Genomic DNA, 16,996 nt, shown 5'->3' with positions numbered 1-16,996 from the left:
CACCAAAGTGTCACTGATACATAGACTGTATTTATATAGCACATTTCATGGACAGAAGTAAATCAAAAATAAAAAAAGATAGCTGGGTGCATAAGACCTAGGATAAAAAAGAGCCCAATTCTGGTAGGTGCGCTAGTGCCATGACTGGAAAAAAATGACAGTGTAGAATCCTCAAAATATGGAAACAATCCTACAATGGGGCTAGGCCAGGTTCAGGCGGTGGATGGCCCCCCTGTTGTAGAAGGAAGTAGTAGTCCACAAAAACAACAACAATTGATTGGCCAAAGAAGAGCCATAAAGACGACAGAGTGGACTACTGAGGATAAGAAAGAAATTATGTATTGTTACTATTATGTAAAAAGCCCTGAATTTCCAGACACAAGATATACAAAAAAGATTATGAGAGAAATTAGAGGAAAGAAAAATACTTACGCAGGAAAAACTGTCACAAGCTTCAAATAAGAATTTGCTTTGATTAATACAACAGATTTTTGAAAAACAGTATATAGATCAAGAAACATTGATCTCTTTGGAAAAAGAAGCCTCTGAGGAAGTGAGGAAATATAAACAACAAAACCTAGAGATATTTGAAATATATAAAAAAGAAATATGGGCATGGGAAAGAAAGAAAGATTTGATATGGTGCGATATTTATGCAATGGAGAAAGCCAAGTTAACTAATATGTCCATATTTCTTCTTCAGAAGGTAGTTACAAAGACAATTGAAGATAAATGCAGGCAAAGGCATGCAGATATGGAAAATTTCACAATAAAAAGCCTAAAAGCACAAATATTTAATGTAGAAAAGATGATTAGTAAAGCAGAAGTTAAATAAATAGAAGTTGAAGTTATGGAGTGCCTGCTAAGTGAAGGATTTAATGTAGAAGGTCTAAAACAAACTACATCACATCATGATGTAGTGAGTCCCCAGAATAATCTATACTCCCCCATCTATGTCAAGCAAAGTTCTTCATTAGCACTCTTCAAGAAAAATCTTGATGAGTGGATGGGAAATAGGAAATACACCCCGGGGATCACTTCTGTGTCTCTGCTCGACAGTGACACAGAAAAATAACTTTTTTGGGGGGGGCGTAAGCCAGGGAACCTTGTTGGCTATGCTTACATAGGCCCTCAGGCCGATAGCCTAGTACCTACCTATGAACCTGTGAAACTAATAAGGAAAAGCAAGAAGATCAGGAGACATGAAGAAGAAATATGGACAGGGGAAAGGAAAGGAGAATTAATATGGTGTAATATTTATGCAAAGGAGAAAGCAAAACTAACTAATGCAAAAAGAGCAGCACCAAAGATATTTGAAGAAAAATATAGGCAAAGGAATCTGGATATGGAAAACTTTACAATACAAAAAAATAAGAAGACTAAGAGGAAAAGTAGAAAAAGAGATTAGTAATGGAGAAGTTAAAGAAATAGAAACTGAGGTAATAACAGCTGCAAAGAGAAGGATTCAGTGTAGAAAATCAAACATAGAAAGCACCACAACAGGATAGAGCAATGGATACCCAAATTAAGGGGATACCAGTGGAACAGGAAGCAACAGGTCAGGTGCCATATCAAGATATTTTGGATCCTTCCAAGGAAACCATACCTCTCAACTGTACAGATATTTACAGAATGTTCAGATTTTTGCCTCATATTTTTGGTCTGTTCCTCCTAAAATCTGTACTTTAGATTCATAGATTAGTACTAAGCTAACTGCTCTTGTGAGCCATTTTAAGCTTAGCCAATTATCCCTTGTGAGACTCAAACCCTGCACCTTGTGTTTGTAAGGCAAACACCTTAACCATTAGGCCACTCTCCCAACCCTATTTTCTGGCAAATAGCTGAGGACTGAAGTCATTAAATAATGACAAATATTGAGTTTATGTCTCCATATGCTTCAGAAAATTCATGCTAATGCAAAACCTATTATTCTATCAACTTTCTAAATTTGTAAGAGCAATATTTAAAATATGTCCGTATTTGTCCCCCCATCATTTTAGGCTTTTGCCCAGATTTTTTGCTCTAAGAGATTGAGAGGTATGCAGGAAACCAGTATAAAAGTTCAGTTGAAGCTAGGCAGGAAATAAAGAAACAGGAAATTGTGGAAACTCTGATGCAGTCAATGTTGAGGAGTGATAGGCCAGTGAGTTCCCATATGATAGAACAACAGATGACACAGAATGAAATGGAAGAGAATGTGCCACAAGAAGATGCTATAGAACTTTCTATAGAATCCCACAGGAAATGGAAAACAAGGCATGTGTTCTCACTAGGGAAGAAAAGGAGTTAAGAGAAGAGTTGCTTGATTTAATAGACAAAGACAGATTTATCAAGATCAATGAGAGAAATAGACTGCAGAAGGTTAATAAAACCCCAAAAGTCAGATGCTTGATAAAACAAATGAGCACAGTAATTAGGACTGCCCATAGAGATCCATGCGATATAACAGAAATAAACAGAATATATTAGTGTGCTGCTAAATTAATAACTAATAAAATTCTGTCACAGGAACATAGGGTAGCGAGGGAAAAGAGGGGGTGAAAGCGAATACCATCATGCAAATATCGAATAGAGAAAACTATAAAGCAGCTAAGACAAGAAGTGTCATTGCTAGAATTTTATAGAAGAGAGAACAGATCAACAAAAATATTAAGAAAGATAGATGTGATAAAAGCAATGCACAGTGTTAGAACAGACCAGGATCTATTATGCACTATTTGAGATAACAAACTAAAATTTCAAAACAGACAGAAAGACCTAGAAGACACAAAGATAAATATAAGGGAAAAACACAAAATAAGATATTTACTGATGACCCAAAAAAGTTTTATAGAGAATTGGGAAATAAGGTAAAAGGAATTAATTGACAGACAGTCAAAAAAAGAGGAAGTAGATACATTATGGAGAAATATCTATGAAGATCCTGTGGAACATAACAAAGATGCTAAATGGATAGAAGAAGTAAAAGAAAGAATAAGAAGTTTAAAGTACAGGATATGAAATGGGATGAAATAACAGCCAGAGAGATTGAAACAATGTTGGGAAAAGCCTCTAATTGGAAAACCCCAGGCATAGATGCAGTACCTAACTTTTGTATTAAAATATTAACTTCTTTACACGAGGATCTAACCATGAGTAAGAACTATTTATATGCACACCCCGAACAGATACGGCACTGGTTAACAACAGGAAAAAACATGCTCTAAAAATTATAGACCAATAACTTGTCTTCCGATGACGTATACAGAGTTTATAGTCATTTAGAAGAAAACACAATTATGGCAGTAGAACAAAAGGACAATAAAAGAAAGTCATATGGAACAAAGGATCATTTGTTGTTAAATAAAGTTATAGTGGAGAACTGTAAGAAAGGGAAGAATCTTAGTATGGCATGGATTGACTATAAAAAAGCATTTGATAGTATCCCACATTTATGGATAAAAGAGTGTTTAAAATGTATAAGGTACATCCCACACTGATTGATTACATTACAGTAACCATTAAACAGTGGCAGACCACTTTGCAATTAAGCCATGATAAAGGACAGATTATTATTCCAGGGATAAAAATCCAAAGGGGGATATTCCAGGGTGACTGTTGTCAAAACTTTTTGGGAATTGATGAAGACATTTAGGAACAAACTCAATTTGCTCTTCCTGTCCTAACTTATAGTTTTGGAGTGATTGACTGGCCCCAAGAAGCGTTGGGTAGATTGGATATTAAAGCAAGAATGATGCTTCATGCTCACCAAATGATTTATAAGAATCAGTGCATACCAATATTATATATTCCCCGTTCTGAAGGAGGTATGGGCCTCCTTGAAATTGATTACATGTATAGATCTGCAGTTGTGGACTTCACACATATTTACTGACCTCACAAGATCCAAATGTAGTGAAAATTTTGAAACATGAGGAAAATAAATCTAAGATATCTGCTTAATTTAGCAGAAGCATATCGACATCAAGCAAGAATAGAAATCAAACCAGAAGTGGATTTAAATCAGGCAGCAACTGAATGTGTTAAAAAAACAAAAGAAAGAATATAAGGTGAAGGACCAAATGAGAAGGAAAGAAATGTGGAAAAAATATAAATATAGTTGCAAGCATAGAAAACTTCTGGAAGAGCCTCATGCTGATCAAGAACGAACACATGAATGGTTAAGGAGAGGTGAATTCACATCAAGAAATGAAAGGTTAATAGTGGCAGCTCAAGACAGTGGGTCACATACATGCTGGTTTACAAAGTCCATTGAACATGTGGGAGAAACAGATATATGTAGGCTTTGAAAAAAAAACAATTTGGAAACAGTCACACACCTTGTTGCTGGTTGCGATGCACTAATGACAGAGAGACTGCATACTGAAAGGCATAATAATGTGGCGAGACTGTTACACTGGAGATTGTGCAAACATTATGGTATCAAAGTGGCTGAAAAACATTGGAAACATAACCCACAAAGAATTATAGAAAATGATGAAGTCTATATCACATGGGCTCACACAATACCAACAGTTCAAAAAACAGATGCTAGAAAACTGGATATAGTGGTCCAGGAAAAGAAGACAAAAGTAGCATTGATCACTGAAATCGCCACACCCAGTGACTACAGTGTCTTGCATACAGAGAGTTACAAACTCATAAAATGAATTGCTCTGCAGGCAGAAACGAGAGCCAAGTGGACACAAGATACCCAGACAGTTCCAGTAGCAGTAGGAGCAACTGGTCTCATAAAAAATAATTTAGTCATATTTAGATATGTTAGCAATTCCTGTAACACCGTACGAATTGCAGAAAGAGTCATTACTGGGCACATTGCGGCTGCTGCGAAGAGCACTTTTTTCTTACATCAAAGAGTGAAACATTACTAATTTCATGAACTTTAATTGTACTTTGACTTAGGGATGGGGTCCATTCCCATCATGGTATTAGAAACCCAAAAGACTTGGAGAAATTAAAAAGTGAGAAACCATACTGACTTATCTTTTTGGTATTTTTTCAGGTCTTTCTATTAGGCATTACTTAAAACATGGCCAGCAACGTTAACAGAACTGAGAGTAAGGCAGGATGTAGAGAACATAATAACAAGCTAGCATAGTAGAAAGATGCATAAAGTATAGCTGAATGAGGCTAGATAAGGAACAAAGGGGGCTGCAAGCAGATGCATTGATATTCGCTTTAAACATTTATTCTAACACAAGGAGACTGCTGTTGGAAAACCTGTGATATGATCATGACACAATGCTATATGTGGATAGCAAGACCAGAAGAATAAGAGAACTGGTAAAGTGATAAGTATATGATGCTTTCTGTGTATTTTTGGTTGGCAGGTGTTACTGTAGTAACTTTATGTGAAGGGAATAATGCAGAAAGTGTATTATATTTTGGTTGTGGTCACAGCATAAAGAAATCTTGGTCTGGTTACCATTAATTATATCCTGTATAATCTGGACAGTTCCTTCATGTAAGCATCACTCTGTTGAGAGCTTGAGGGTATGCATTAAGCATTTATATATCAGTGATGAGATGTTTTTGTTTATAAATAATAGTGATGCCTCATCTGGAAGGATGTGTGCATTTCTGGCACTCACTCTTAAAGAAGGGTAATGATTATCCAGTTCTTGCACAGGTTAGGTATATTCTAGGCACTCCCAGTGGAAGCTCTAAGCATGTACCCACTGATAATTAGGTACAGTTTTTGTTATGGCTTGAGAAACATAATGTCTGAGGTTATAAATGAGCCACTCATAAAAGAAAACAATATATGAAATAATACGGTAATGTTGAGGAAAAGCTGTCAGTAATATGGTATTCAGGTTTCACTCTCACCAAGTGAAATTGGCTAGGATTAAAATGGCCCACATGGGCAGCTAGCCTAGTATTTACCTATGAACCTATGATATGAGATGGGTCCAAAAGGACAATGTATGCCTGATAAAGTGGTCAAACATAAAGAGTTAAAGTTGATTTTTTGTGGGAAGGCAAATCCATGCACACTTGTTATTGAGGGAGACACACCTCCTGTATCAATGCACCTATGAACCTATGAACTTGTTATTGAGGGAGACACACCTCCTGTATAAATACTTTGCATACTCAACTCTGAGACTGATTTGCCTTAGAAAAACTGGAAAAAGGTTTAGGGTTTGCATGTCAGATATTTTGTTTTGCCTGATAGTGGAACTGGGCTGTTGAACATATACCCAAACTGCCTCCCACAACATAAGCTCAGCAAAATATTAGGAGTCTATTATCTGTAGAGATTGTAAATCCTTGGAATACATAGCAGGCAGAAAGCAGGACTTGCAGTCAAGCCAGTACAGTGATGTTATTTAATTTTGTTATAGAAACAAAGTCAACAGTTGCTCCCACTTTAAGACCTTTGATGGATGTCAACCTTCAAAAAACATTAAAACACACATATGGAAATAGTTTCCATAATACATTTAATCTACATTTAGCAAATTATATTGTAATGTACCTTTGAAAGAGATGGCAACCCTTTTTTCCTTGATCAAACTCATACTTCTTGCATCTCACACGACATTTCCCATAATACTTGTAATAACATTTACTTGATCCCATATCTGCATCAACATTTTCAGGTTCACCTATTAAGAAAAAAAAATAAGAAAATAGAAGTAAAATGTTTTAAACAATTAAGTAAGGATGTATTTTTGATTTGCATACCTAAAACACATGCAATATTACTTGACAGTGGATGATTACCTAATCATTAATTCATCTTAACTCATTTTGCAGCTTATTACAAAAGTCAGAGATCCTACTTGATTTCTGACTTCATTTCTCAATGCCATGACATATTCCCAGTGGGTGTCTCATGCCATTCTATTACATTCTGGATCATCACATACACAGTAGCCTTGCCTACCTTTAGTGTCACAAGTATAGGAGTATGTTCAATGCATTTGCCCCCATATCTTTAAAAATGTTTTAAAAATTATTTTTTTCATTTTACCCCTCATGCTTCTCTGCCTTCTAGTGAGCTACATTAAGAGGTATTGCTAGAAGTTCAAACTAGTAAAAATTAGCAACACCAATAAAACTAAAAATTCACACTAAACAGTTGTGAAGATCCATTGAATACCTTATATTTGAGTACTTTCATTCATGTTTAATATAAGAACTTTACCAGAAATGCAAAGCATACACTATTCACTATTTTGTATATGTTTTCACATGTATCAAATATCCATATCGGGGTTAATCACAAACAAGTCAAACTCCATAAAGCTAAAACATTTTTTATTGGAGGAAAAAAACTGCATCTAGTTTAAACTGTCATTATAATTCATGCAGCTCTAATAAATTATTAAAAACAGCCCCTCTAGTATCCATATCTACCTGATCTATAAATAAAAAGTTTTTTTTTTTAATTGAACATTTTAAATCATGTTTCACTAATGCATTGGTATTGTCCTTATTCATTTTAGCATAATTGTGTTTGTACATATGTTCTTATAATTTTACCTACATAATATGCAGGACATGATGAAGATGCTAAATAAACCAAACCTTTAGAATATCACATATACTATTTTGTAAAACCAAACACTCTTTCATTATTTACTGCTGAAAAAATGGGAACTGTTTATAGAATGTCATTGAGAACAAGTACCTAAGAGGCAAGTGCCTTTCTTCTCATTTCTAATAACAACATCAAGATTATTTGGACTTTTTATTTTCTTTTCTGACAAAAATTTCACTTTAGGTATTTCAGACAAAACATGACTCAAATCCATGTTCCCAAGAATTACCTTACAGTTATGTTTGTTTGTCTTTTGGCTTTTTCCCAGTAAGGGGTCGCCACAGTGGAACTCTGGTCCGCTAATGATTGGCAGTAGATTTTTTTATGAAATGCCGAGGTGCCAGCTCGATGCCCAACCTTCAATGAAGGCATGCCCATTTACGCACGCATGTCTTTCGAACGCTACCCAACCGTGGGGAGGAAATGCATTCCCAAGCCAAGCCGAGAATCGAACGGGAGAACCTCTTGTTGTGAGGTAACAATGCCAGTTATCATTATTGATATTTAAGCAATCCTTTCTTGGTTTGTGGCTAACTGTGGAATTGATTGATAAGAGTAGTTTTATTTGAATTTATTTGCTATCACTGTTTTTCACTGTTTGCAGGTAGGAAGGGACCGCTTGTTAACAAGATTTACTTTGATTCATATTTTGTTGTTTTACCTTTAATTTCACTGTTGGTTGTTAGAAAAGGATAGGTTTTAGACAGGCAAGCTCTAGCCACCCCAAGGGGCCTAGACAGCTATAAAATTGCATAGACTGCAGAGAGGAAACTCCTGAGCATATCTGAACAATCCTGTCTTGGTTTGTGATTTATTTATCTTTATTGTCAAAAAGAAGTGCTACTGTGAGCAATGTAAAGGAATTACAACTTTTGTCTGGCTTGTAGAACTTGTATGGTCAGAACAACTTACTGTACTTTATTTAGTTGTATATTGCTGGTGTGATTGTCATAGAAGTTGATTTAAGTTCTCTTTGAATCCTCTGGTTACTGATTTTAATCTTTTCTTTTATAATATTGTATTAATTTGAAGCTGAATATGGATTCCTTAAATGAGTATGCAATTAATGATTTGCTAATGCACAAATATCTTGTACAGTGTAATAAATGCTATGCCTATTTAAAGGTATCAGCTGATAACACTGGGGATCTGTGTTCCTCGTTTCAAACGTTGAATGATTTGCTTACCATTGTTAGAAGTAAATCTATACTTAATGATGATGATTGTACTTGTGCAATTGGCATGGCTTGGACAACTGTTGTTTCATATATTAATGACTGGACTGATGAACTAAATAATATTAGGCATAGAACAAATAGAACACATTTAGGAGATGATGCATTTATTTTCTGCAAAGATCAATCAACCCGTATGAAACACGATGATGCCACTGACAACTCTGGAATTCTGGATGCAAGTATGCAGCAATCTGAGGATCCAGTTTGTTTAAAAGGAAATAAAGAAAGAAGGGAAGAAATTCACAACAAATAACAAGGAAGAAAAAAAAATGATTAATGACTGTAAAGGAAAGAGAATATGTAGCAAAAGGACACTGGTTTGTTATGTAACACACAGGTTGCAGGAAATGATGATGGGGGTAATTTAATAAACCCTACACAGAGCGATTCTCCATGTAGGAATAGTGGTAAGGCTCAAACATAGAACATGGCTGCCGAGCGATCCAGGAAACAAGGCTGGGGTGTGCAAAAGCTTCTCTACACTGTGCGGACACAGAGTTGTCCTTGGAATGCAAATTGCCTCATTTGCTGGAGAAAACCATGCAAATCAGGTTATTTTGTGATACAGCAAGCAGAAAGGTATCCGTGTAAGTGCTGTGTCTGTAGAAAAAAATATGTGGTTACTAATCGTGTGCCAGACCATAAAATTGAAACAGGAGTTGTAACAGCCCAAATAAAAGGTTGTATATGTGACAGTAGCCATGCAAATGTCCAAATATATGGCCAGTGATACAAAAAATTAATGCAATATATGAAAAATGAAACTTTTTAAATACATATGCCATGTTTAAGCGGCATGTAAACATGCCATTCATTAAAAAAAATAATGTGTAAAATAAGAAATATAAAGGTATGTAAAGTTATTGAATTATAGTGGCCAGCATGCAGAGTTATACAATGGCAGGCTATAGTGGTTGCTAAGGAGATAGGCCTTGGTGTAGTGCAGTATCCAGGGTATAAGCAATTAGGTGTATTAAATGAGCCAAGTTTATTGAATAGCAAAAAGGGCCACCATGTCTGTACTTACTGACTGTGTAAGGGCTAGAACCATGGTAGTGTAGGCAGAAGAGAGAGCTGACATGAAAAGGGGTATGTCACTGCATGTATAATTGGATTGGAGCTTAGTGGCACCTGTTTACACTCAGCTAAGCACTGCTTAGCTGTGCTTAGTGGCACCTGTTTACGCTCAGCTAAGCACAGCTAAGCACGGGGGTGTGTCTGATGCTGCTCAGCTCTGCTTAGCTCCACAATGCTTGTTTCAGCTGGTTGAGGAAAAGCTAAGCATGCCCGTGTTTATGGGAGGGTCTAAACTGCTGAGCAATGTTTACACTAGAGCCACAGGTTTGTGCACAGTGCCACAGGGCTTAGCCATAGAGGAAATTGAAAAAAATTAAAAGGAAATAGCCTGGAAAAGCCAATCAAGTATAAGTGACTGATAAGCCCTCTTCCACTGACACTGGCCCATTCAAACCCCTCAATAATATAACTGGCAGGCAGAATGTATGATAGTCAGCCAATCACTCAGGCTTTATCTGCAGCATGCCATTATAGAGTATGCATGCACCCTTCAATCTGATTTTTCCTATATAGTCTGCACCATTCTGTATGTGCAACAGGCTGAGGTCAATTATGATGATGATGCTGACAACAGGCCCAGACTGAGAAGGAGGAGAAGAGTGTTCCGACCCAGGGTAACCTTCCATAGGCTACATGAACTGGAGACAGTAGAATGCTACAGGGTGGAGAGGGACATATTACAGCAACTCACTGAACTCTGCTGCCCTCACCTCAGACCCAGAGCCAACAGAAGGCAGCCCATCCCAGTGGAAACAAAGGTATGCATAGCCTTAAGAATACTATCTACAGGTACTTTCCAAAGACCTACTGGGGACATAATGGGGGGTCTCGCAGGCATCCACATCCAGGGTATTCCACCAGTTCCTGGATGTCATGCTAATACATGCCAGTGGGCACATATATTTCCCCAGCATCCCTGAGGAGAGGTCCAGCAATATGTGTCTCTTCCACTGTGCAGCACACTGCCCAGAGTTACTGGGTGCCATAGACTGCACACATGTGCACATCAAACCACCACCCGGGGAGGAGAGAAGAGTCTATGTCAACCGCAAGGGGTATCACTGCATCAACTGCCAGGTCATGTGCAATGCTGAGGGTATTATCATCAATGCTGAGGGTATTATCATCAATGTGTGTGCTGGCAGCACTGGCAGTTATCATGACTCCCACATCTGGCATGGATCACAGCTGTACCAGGCATTTGCCAAAGGGGGACATCCTGTACAGCCATCTAGTGGGGGATGCTGGCTATGCACTGAACCATGGATGATGGCACCCATCAGAAATGCACACCCACTAACCAAATAATTCCATAATGAGGCACACTCACAAACTAGAAGCATTGTAGAATGAGTGTTTGGGCTGCTCAAGTCATGGTTCCGCTGCCTTGACATATCTGGTGGAGCATTGCGGTACTCTCCAGCTACATGTGCTAGATATTTATAGTACGTGCCATACTACACAATATAATCCTGTGGAAACAGCTGCGGCAGGAATAGCAGAGGGAAGGGACACACAGCCTCCCACCATTGCCAAGGTCCCCACAGGCACAGGGGGACTTGGAGGAAGAACTGTTTAAAAGCCATAAAAAATGTGTGGCAAAGGCCCAAAAATATGGACAGTTATGAAATATTGCTCTGACAAACTTAGAAAGTGATGATATAATAGGTTTTGCAGTAGCATACATTTTCTAAAGGGTAAGAAGTCTAAAACTCAAATGTCTTCCATCACTTTCTAACTTCAGTCATTAATGATTTGCCAGTATTTTTCCAGACAACCACAATGTTGTGAAAAATGGATCAAACACAAGAGCCATACATCTGGACAGTCTGTGAAAATGTGCACAGTTGAAAGGTATGCTCCCCTACCCCCAACACACCCGTGTTCCCATAGAACTGCAGTAACATTTATGTTTGTAAGGTAACAGCAGCAGACCACACATTCCCAGGGCTGTCCCAATCAACTTGCTAAATTGTCCCATTTCCACAATATGTAAGGTCAGTGTGCTATGTATGTGTGTGGTTAATAGTGTCAGGAATTAGATGGCACTTTTTGGTGGCTGTTGTGGCTTACTGGTCTAAGTACAGCACTGTGGTTAACAGGGTCCATGGTTCCAGACTGGCCCTGCCAACTATTATGCATGTCAGCTACCCCTATGGTAGGAGTTGTACAGACTGTCCAGACATCAATATGTTACTGTAGGAAAGGGGGACAATGGAGGGACAGGGGGCCGCACATATGGGCAGTAGACAGCTCTGAGTAACCTAGATGGGTGCCTAGTACAACAGCAGGTGTCCTAGTACAACAGCAGGTTGTGACAAGTTAGTCTAGCACCAGGATATAAAGGCTACCATGTTAGTGTGTCAGTCCTGACAATGAGTCAGTGGTCAGCATCCATACCTCTGGAGTGACAAGGTGTCACAGAATGTCCACACATATGCTTCATATATCTGTTCTGCTTGTCATAACATTGCATTTTTCCTGGAAAACTATTTGCAAACCAAAAAAAGGTTGATGTGAAAACATCGACGACAGACAGTTGAGATGCTGATGTCATACTCATAGGAAAATGCAAGCTAATACAAAACCATTCTACCACCTGTCTATGTTTGGATGACCAATATTAAGACCATCTCCCCATATCTGGGCCTGTGTCTGACTGTTATATATGCTCCTGTGTAGATGTCTGTCTGTAAGAGTTTGAGAGGTATGGTCAACATGTAGCCTAATAATAACAGTGCAACACAAATTGTGTGACAACCACAGCAGATGTATGGGGCACATTGATGACTGACCTGCTATACAGGTGCAGTCAGAGGTGTAACCCTGAGTGTGATGTTATGACTTCTACCCCAGTCACACCCATAACTACAAATATATAACAGCAGCAACTGTGGACAAAGCCTGTGACTTGACTACAGAAGGACAAAGAGACACATATAAGTGGAAGGGGAATTACTGGCCAGACAAACATTGAATGTGCACACTAGAACAATTCCTGCAGTAACATAGGTTCCCTGCACTGTATGGAGTCAGTAAACAAATGTCTGTCAGCGGTTATTCACATTAATCTATACTGATCTGCTACTGACATACCAAGAAATCACAGTGCTATATAGAATATAACACATATATTATGAAAACCTCTGCTCAGTCCACTGCACTCAGTATCCACCCAAGGATATGATTTAGTTAATAAGGATAGTACACAGCCAGGAGATCCCTCAGCCAATATATCACTGAGGTGCTGGGCTGTTTACACAGGTTTATCAGCCAATCGGCTGTAGCATACAAAATCCTGGACCAAAATACAGGTACCTCTGAATGGAGTCCCACTGTTAGTATTGAAGGTCATACTAGGCATGCTCCTACACTTAGAGAATTACAGCCCATGTCTAAACCCACATCTGACTATAGAACTGTGTGTTCATATATGCATTTGCATACTGACAGCTATATACACCTTAACTTCCTCTCCCCACCCCCCCATCATACAGGATTACACTCAGATATCTGTATGTGGCACATATAAGATACATCTGGTTCTGTTGAGTGTGATATACATGCATATATATATATATATATATATATATATATATATATATATATATATATATATATATATATGTAACATATGCAAATATATTAATTATAGACAGGCAGAAACAGGGGGAGAGGGACAGACAGACAGAGAGAGAGAGAGAGAGAGAGGGATATATATATATATATATATATATATATATATATATATATATATAGAGAGAGAGAGAGAGACAGCCTGAATGCAATAGAATGATGTACTGCTGCAGCCATTTGCACACCAGTTGTAACCAGTGCCACGTGGAAGTACTTAGGTGAGCTCCATTTTATAATAATAGTGATGTAGGGGTTGTAATGTGACCTTGTGTGTGTGTGTGTGTGTGTGTGTGTGTGTGTGTGTGTGTGTGTGTGTGTGTGTGTGTGTGTGTGTGTATCTGTTTCTGTATCTATTACATTTACTGCAGAATACACATGCCCAACAGTCCTTTGTCTGTTTAATAGTCACCCATTTTATGGCCCTGATACTAATGTCCTCACAACAGTAGGCTACCTGTCAACAGCTAGTGATGTCATCCACCACAGCAGCAGTGGCAGACACAAAGGCTTGCACATGGTTCACCACATAGGCAAAGGGAATGGATCCAGACTAAAGTTGGACATTACCTCTGTATAGTCCTCAGTCAGTACAACAATAATTTATCAGCATGGCCAGTCTGGTATGTACCTATGCAGACATCTGCAGGACCTGGAAAGGCTATGTTAACACCCACAAAGTCATCCATGCCCTTCAACACCTATTCCATGCAGACAGCCTGGAATCAGTACTGTCCCACTCAGTATTGAGCAAGTTGTCCACAGGTGGGCTGTTGCATGGCTAGATGACAATGTTGTGCTCAGCCCTTCTGCAGCTGCCCCACATATTTGTGAGTATAAGTCTGTGCACATTACTGGCACAACAGGCCTAAATCACATATGAGATAGCAAAAAACATGCTGGAGAGACAGGTCTGTCTCCCAGAGGCTGCCCTTTCTCAGGAATGCACTCCCCAATCATATTAAACACAGTACCATACATACCCTCATCAAATGCATGAAGGTTGAATGGATGGGAAAAATCTACCCCAGGGGTTCAACCTGTGTCCAGCAATGCTGGGGGCAACAGGTGCTGAACAATGATTCTGTTGGGGATAAAGAAATGGCTAAACTTGTATGGGACCCAGGACCAGTACTCTAGTAACCTTCTCTGTACTTATGTACACGTGATCCTACGGAACACCCAGGTGACATGTATCAAGGCTAGCTTGCTGTGTCAAGGGGTGTGCATGCAAGGTTATGCTGTCAACCCCATTGTCCCTAACACAGTGTTGTATGCATGCACACCTAGGTAACATGCACATATACAGCTGTACCTTGGTGATGAAAAGATTTCTGTGTTTTCATTTCACCATACTCAGCTTTTGTAATGTAGTAGCTCTCCACGACTTACACACACATACATCTGAAACAGAAACAGAATAAGGTCTGTGAGACAGCAGTCAGTCAGCATTACTAACAGCATTAAATCATCATGGCACAAAGGTGCATACACTTCGATATGTACACATGACAATTGCCAGCAGACAGCACCTTACAGGGCATAACAGTAATACACTACAAACTGCCATTACCTGTACTATATTCACCCTGTGCATCAGACACATATTAACATGTCCCTGCGTTGATGGTATGGATAACAGGGATATGGCAAAAGTATCACCACAGGCACAGGGTGTGGTGTGGGGTTGCCAAAGGCCTAGGCTGTGCCATATAGTTGACATCATGTGTGCATTTGTCTGGAGGGGTGCTGGCCATCTGGGCTATGTTGAGGAGCTGTGTGTGTCTGGTGGTGACCTGCATGTGACAGTGATGTGTGAGTGTGTGCATGCACACAGTCAAGCCATGTGCTAGCCCTACACAAGGGTATATTGGACAGCTGAGGACCATACATGGCTGGATGTACAGTTCACCGTCTCTGGCCATGAACATGGGAACTGGTTCTGCCAGGCATGTCACTGGCACCACCATGCCAAGGCCAGATGTGGTACTACTTCCAGACAGTGACTATCTGCTGGGCCTGTGTCTCTCACAGGACCACCTAGGACCATGTGCCCATGTCCTGCCATGTTGTGGTGTGGACAGCACCCCCCCTTTGGTAGTGCTGGTTGTACTGCCACTACAGGAGTGTGAATGTACACAGCCACATGGGTTCTCGGCTGATGTTGTTGGTGACCTATGTCCACATGCCCAATGCCCTACTCCCACCACAAGTTCAAGTACAGACATTGTATGATCAAAGACTGGCAAAGTCTCAACTCACTATCTATCCACAACATTGGTGAAATGACGAAAGGCATCACCAATGCCAATGAGGGAGTCATGCATGCCAGGCAGTGTTGCATCTGTGATGCTGACCATCCTTCTGGTGTAGTGTTCACAATGTGCCTATGCCTCCATGATGAACCAAAAATTGCATTAGGTCACATGTAATGTGATACCTCTGATGGGCTGGATGGGCTGCAGTCCTCCTTTGAACACCTCTGTCAATCTGCCTGTGTGGGACCTTGCCAACTCTCTGGCTATGGCTAGTGTCTACAGTTACAGATACCAAAATTGCCACACAACCCTGTTCAATGCCACCATCCTCCAACTGCCCAATATCTGTGGCTACTGAGAACTGGGTATGTGTGCACATACTGACCGTGTGCAGGAACATTGGGGAGGAAGTGGGAAGTCAACCAAAGGTAATGATTCAGCCCCCAGCAACCCCATCTATGCCTCACAATGGCCATTGTCATCATCATCAGAGTCCAATGAGACACTGACATCAATTTATGAGAGGGACTCACCCCAACCTTCATGGTCACCTGTGTGGAGAAGGCAACACAACTACATTAATTCCTGCACTATAATGTTTTTTGATCCACACACACACACACACACACACACACACACACACACACACACACTGGTGAGGTGCCACAAATGTGTTATACAGACCAAACCTTCTGACTGATGACATGCATAACAGACAATCAGACCACAACAGACACTGTCTGGACAGGTCCTCAACAACATGTAGAACATGTAGTGCAGCTATGTCCAGTTAATGCTGTTACTGCTATACACCTGCGAGATAAGTGAGAAGTGGGAGTATATGATGGACCTTCATCTAACACATAATACTAATGTACCCTTGTATAGCACAGTGGCTACACTTATGCAAAACTACATGCCAGTGTGTTACAGCTCCTGTAAATATGCTCCTATGACTACCAATGTGATGCACTGCAGTGACCCCCTCCACAAGTGAACATGTGCATATTGCAATATGGCTATGCTTAACAGTTGTGTGCATGGCAAACAGGCAGCCCTTAACATGCCTAGTGTGTAGCTGAGCTACAACATGACAATTCCACACTCACCAGCTACAGGTTGATGTTCCCAAGCCACACCAGAGGTACCTATGAATTTGTGGGGAAGAGGTATTGTCAGCACACACACATGTGACATTGGTACAGGATAATATGTGCATTTATGAACATGTGCACTACAAG

General features: G+C 39.5%; 1 long non-coding RNA gene across 1 annotated transcript in view; it reads right to left on the bottom strand.

Moving 5' to 3' along the window:
* The window catches only part of LOC122802839, a 73,602-nt gene that overhangs the window by 27,359 nt on the left and 29,247 nt on the right, over window positions 1-16,996 (bottom strand). The window contains exon 2 of the long non-coding RNA XR_006364997.1: window positions 6,482-6,611. This is a non-coding gene — a long non-coding RNA (uncharacterized LOC122802839). The remainder of the gene's footprint in view (window positions 1-6,481; window positions 6,612-16,996) is intronic.

Source organism: Protopterus annectens, chromosome 5.part0 (assembly GCF_019279795.1).
Source record: "Protopterus annectens isolate FY-2018-M chromosome 5.part0, PAN1.0, whole genome shotgun sequence".
Taxonomy (NCBI): Eukaryota; Metazoa; Chordata; order Ceratodontiformes; family Protopteridae; genus Protopterus; species Protopterus annectens.
Note: the sequence above shows the minus strand (reverse complement) of the source record. Positions and strands in the feature narration are given on the sequence as shown.